The sequence below is a fragment of the Lolium rigidum genome, chromosome 5 (assembly GCF_022539505.1).
Source record: "Lolium rigidum isolate FL_2022 chromosome 5, APGP_CSIRO_Lrig_0.1, whole genome shotgun sequence".
Classification (NCBI taxonomy): domain Eukaryota; kingdom Viridiplantae; phylum Streptophyta; class Magnoliopsida; order Poales; family Poaceae; genus Lolium; species Lolium rigidum.
The window spans coordinates 204,954,307-204,960,181 of NC_061512.1; positions in this window are offsets into that span (position 1 = coordinate 204,954,307).

Consider the following 5,875-nt stretch of genomic DNA (forward strand, 5'->3'; position numbering starts at 1 on the left):
TTTTCAGGTATTGCTGGTATTAAGAATGACTGCACTGTGGATACAGCTTCATGATGTTGATTTTCTACTTCACTTTGGAATTCCTTAAAATTCTCGAAAGTTTCGGATTTATGTTTCATGAAATAGATATACCCATATCTACTCAAATCATCTGTGAAGGTTAGAACATAACGATAACCACCGCGCGAGGCTACACTCATTGGTCCGCACACATCGGTATGTATGATTTCCAATAAGTCCGTAGCTCGCTCCATAATACCAGAGAATGGAGTCTTAGTCATTTTTCCCATTAGACATGCTTCGCATCTATCAAGTGACTCAAAGTCAAGTGATTCAAGTAATCCATCGGTATGGAGTTTCTTCATGCGTTTCACTCCAATATGACCAAGACGACAGTGCCACATATAAGTAGAATTATCATTCAATTTAATTCGCTTAGCATCAATGCTATGAATATGTGTATCACTGCTATCTAGATCTAACAGAAATAAACCATTCTTTTCAGGTGCTCGACCATAAAAGACATTATTCATAAAAATAGAACAACCATTATTCTCAGACTTGAATGAATAACCGTCTTGCATTAAATAAGATCCAGATATAATGTTCATGCTCAATGCGGGTACAAAATAACAATTATTGAGGTTTAAAACTAATCCCGAAGGTAGACGTAGAGGAAGTGTGCCGACAGCGATCACATCGACTTTGGATCCATTTCCAACGCGCATCGTCACTTCATCCTTCAATAGTCTTCGTTTATTCTTTAGTTCCTGTTTCGAGTTACAAATATGAGCAACCGAACCAGTATCAAATACCCATGTACTAGTACGAGAACCAGTAAGATAAACATCTATAACATGTATATCAGATATACCTTCTTTCTTCTTCTTGACAAGGCCGCTCTTCAGATCCGCCAAATACTTGGAGCAATTACGCTTCCAGTGTCCCTTCTCCTTGCAGTAATAGCACTCAGCATCAGGCTTAGGGCCAGTCTTAGGTTTCACAGGAGGCGTGGCAGCTTTCTTGCCACCCTTCTTGAATTTTCCCTTAGACTTGCCCTGTTTCTTGAAACTAGTGGTCTTGTTGACCATCAACACTTGGTGCTCTTTCTTGATCTCAATCTCAGCAGATTTCAGCATGGCGAAGAGTTCAGGTAACTCTTTGTTCATGTTCTGCATATTGTAGTTCATCACAAAGTTCTTGAAACTAGGTGGCAGTGATTGAATGACACGATTAATCCCAGTCGGTTAGGAATCACTATTCCCAAGTCACTGAGTTTCTTCGCATGCCCGGTCATGGCGAGCATGTGCTCACTAACGGAGCTGCCTTCTTCCATCATGCAGCTGAAGAAGTGTTTCGATGCTTCATAGCATTCCACGGCCGCATGAGTTTCAAAGATAGCTTTCAGCTCATTGACCAACTCATGAGGATCGTGGTGCTCAAAACGTTTTTGAAGATCGGCTTCCGGATCGCATAGGATGGCACACCGAACTTGAGAGTACCGAGTTTTCCGAGTCTCGTAAACATTCTTTACTTCATCGGTTTCGGTTTGCCGCAGGAGGGTCACCTAGCGGTGCATCAAGCACATATTGCAGGTTTCCACCATTGAGGAAGATCCTCACATGACTGGAACCAGTCGGTGAAGTTGCTACCGTTGCTCTTAAGCTTTTCTTTCTCTAGGAACTGGTTAAAATTGATAGGGGACGCCATATCTACAACATATATTTGCAATAGTTTAGACTAGGTTTATGACAAATTGAGTTCAAATTTTAATTCAACAAAATTAAAAACTAGGTGAACTCCCACTCAAAACAATATCCCTCGAATTGTCTTAGTGATCACACGAACCAAATCCACCACACCAAGTCCGATCATCACGAGACAAGATGTAACTTCAATGGCGAACACTCAAAGTGTTCATCATATCAATCATATGATTCATGCTCTACCTTTCGGTATCACGTGTTCCGAGACCATGTCTGTACATGCTAGGCTCGTCAAGTCCACCTTAGTATCCGCAAGTGCAAAAACTGACTTTCACCCATTGTATGCACTTGTTGAGTCTATCACACCCGATTATCACGAGATGCTTCGAAACGACAAGCCTTGGCAACGGTGCTACTATGGATGAACACTTTATTATCTTGATATTTTAGTGAGAGGGATCATCTTATAATGCTACCGTCGCGATCTAAGCAAAATATGCATAAAAGGATTAACATCACATGCAGTTCATATGTGATATGATATGGCCCCTTTGTCTTTGCGCCTTTGATCTTCATCTCCAAAGCACGGACATGATCTCCATCATCAACGGGCATGATCTCCATCATCGTCGGCGTAGCGTCAAGGTCAATGGCGCCGTCTTCATGATTGTTCTCCCATGTAGCAACTATTACAACTTCTTTGAAATACTACTCAACATGAAATTTAAAGACAACCATAAGGCTCCCGCCGGTTGCCACAATACAATAATGATCATCTCATACATATTCATCATCACATTATGGCCATATCACATCACCAAACCCCGCAAAAACAAGTTAGACGTTCTCTAATTTGGTTTGCATATTTTACGTGGTTTAGGGTTTTCGAGTGAGATCTAATCTACCTACGAACATGAACCACAACGGTGATACTAGTGTTGTCAATAGAAGAGTAAATTGAATCTTCACTATAGTAGGAGAGACGAGACACCCGCAAAGCCACTTATGCAATACAAGTTGCATGTCGAGCGTGGAGCAAATCTCATGAACGCGGTCATGTAAAGTTAGCCCGAGCCGCTTCATCCCACTATGCCACAAAGAAGCAAAGTACTCAAACTAAAGACAACATAAGCATCAACGCCCACAAAACCATTGTGTTCTACTCGTGCAACCATCTATGCATAGACACGGCTCGATACCACCGTAGGGATTCGTTGCATAGAAAACAAAAAATTCCTACCGCGAGAACGCAATCCAAGCCAAGATGCAATCTAGAAGACGGGAGCAACGAGGGGATGATTGAGACTCACCCTTGAAGATTTCCAAAGCCTACAAGATGAGGCTCTTGTTGCTGCGGTAGACAATCACTTGCCGCTTTCAAAAGCGCGTAGAAGATCTTGACGGTGCCACAATCGGGCAGCACCTCCGTACTCGGTCACACGTTCGGTGTTGATGAAGACGACGTCCTTCTCCCCGTTCCAGCGGGCAGCGGAAGTAGTAACTCCTCCTTGAATCCGGCAGCACGACGGCGTGGTGGCGGTGGCGGTGGCGATGGAGATCTCCGGCGGAGCTTCGCTAAGCGTTGCGGGAGAGGGGGAGGAGTGGGGCGGCTAGGGTTTGGGGAGAGGGGGTGGCAGGCCTCCTTGGGGTGCGGCCAAGGTGGTGGTGTTGTGGTGGCCGACCCCCTCCCCTTGGCCCCTCTTTATATAGGTGGAACCCCCAAGTGTTGGACTACAAGTCTTCGAATAAGACCCCAACCCAAAACCTTCCATGTGTAGGGAAACCTACCCAAGGTGGGATTCCCACCTCAAGTGGGACTCCCACCCTTCCATGAGGGGTGGCCGGCCACCCTTGGTGGAGTCCACCTGGGACTCCACCCCTCTAGGGTTGGCCGGCCATGGGAGGTGGAGTCCCTTCGGGACTCCGCCTTCCAAAGCGATTTCTTCCGGACTTTTCTAGAACCTTCTAGAACCTTCCATAAATGCACCGGATCATTTTCAAACTTATAAAATGACTTCCTATATATGAATCTTATTCTCCGGACCATTCCGGAACTCCTCGTGATGTCCGGGATCCCATCCGAGACTTCGAACAATACTTCGAACTCCATTCCATATTCAAGTTCTACTAATACGACATCAAACCTTAAGTGTGTCACCCTACGGTTCGCGAACTATGTAGACATGGTTGAGAACTCTCTCCGACCAATAACCAACAGCGGGATCTGGAGATCCATAATGGCTTCCACATATTCAACGATAACTTAGTGATCGAATGAACCATTCACATACGATACCAATTCCCTTTGTCACGCGATATTTTACTTGTCCGAGGTTTGATCATCGGTATCTCTCTATACCTTGTTCAACCTCGTCTCCTGACAAGTACTCTTTACTCGTACCGTGGTATGTAGTCTCTTATGAACTCATTCATATGCTTGCAAGCTAATCACACGACATTCCACCGAGAGGGCCCATAGTATATCTATCCGTCATCGGGATGGACAAATCCCACCTGTTGATCCATATGCCTCAACTCATACTTTCCGGATACTTAATCCCACCTTTATAACCACCCATTTACGCGGTGGCGTTTGATGTAATCAAAGTACCTTTCCGGTATAAGTGATTTACATGATCTCATGGTCGAAAGGACTAGGTAACTATGTATCGAAAGCTTATAGCAAATAACTTAATGACGTGATCTTATGCTACGCTTAATTGGGTGTGTCCGTTACATCATTCATATAATGATATAACCTTGTTATTAATAACATCCAATGTTCATGATTATGAAACTAATCATCTATTAATCAACAAGTTAGTTAAGAGGCTTACTAGGGACTCATTGTTGTTTACATAACACACATGTATCAATGTTTCGGTTAATACAATTATAGCATGGTATATAAAATTTTATCATAAACATAAAGATATATAATAACCACTTTTATTATTGCCTCTTGGGCATATCTCCAACACTCCGTTGTGTTCATCGTGTGTTCACCACCACCACCGTCGCTTACTGAGAAGATCGGGCAACCCCTTATCATCTTGGTATCAGATTTCAGTGTTTGCTCGGTAATCCATCCACAATCCACCCCATAGTTGAGTTGTGAGTGTTTCCTATCCATAAAAAGCCAAAAATATTAGGGTTAGGGTTTTTCCATAGCCTTAGATTGCATCAATTTTGAGTTTTAGTTGCTTTTCGTAGAATTTTTGCGTATCTTTTTCTTCCATCTAGTAGTTTGTCTAGGGTTTGTGTTTTGATATCATCTAGTTTTCGGTTTTTGTTGCTCCGAGTACACATATCATACAGTATGCTTGTTCCCAACCATAAACACAACCTTTCGATATAAGTGACTAGGAACTTTCCCAGAAGAGACTAATTTTACCGCTCAATAGGCTGCTCATTAAGATTTTGGTGCTTTGCAATTTCTGTTGGCCGTGTTATCAAGGAGTTGAGTCATAAAATCAAAAAAATAAAATAGAAAAGAAGCAAAAAGAGCTACATCGCTGCGTGTGTGATAAAAATAAAAATCAAAAAAAGTTAAGTGCTAGTAAGATCAAGTGAAGACCTAGTTTACTTTTCTGCACCTGTAGTTGAGCAATCTTGCTCCTATTTTCGTTGAGCTTTGCTAGTGTCTCTCGAGTGCATTGTAACCTTTTCATCCATATAGTTGCATTGCCACTTTTATCGCCTTGTGTGAGTATCATTGGTTGTTCTACGGTCAGCGCTAGAACTTGTTATTGGTGCAAATAGGTAGCCTACCTACAGCTCCACATATATCCTGCTTTGTCGTGTGATTGTTCTTATACCCTTGATATTCGCTTCGCTACATCCGTGCACTAGTTGTCACTACAAGTGGTAAGCAATACTAATTCACTTTGGAGCGGTAAGATATACCTTTTCTTATCAGTTTTGAGTGAGTTGTGAAAGTACCACCATATTTTTTTAGTGCACTAACCTACTAACCATGTCTTCTAGTGATGCTAAAATTGTTAACCAGAAACAGAAGGATGCAGCTGATGTTATGACTTGGAGGGAGTATGAAGCCCTTCGTAATGAGATGCGACGTGAGTTTGGCGAACAGGGCCAAAAAATTAATGATGACATTGAGAAAGTCACCAAGACGCTTGATACCACTAATGAGACCGTGAATACAATTC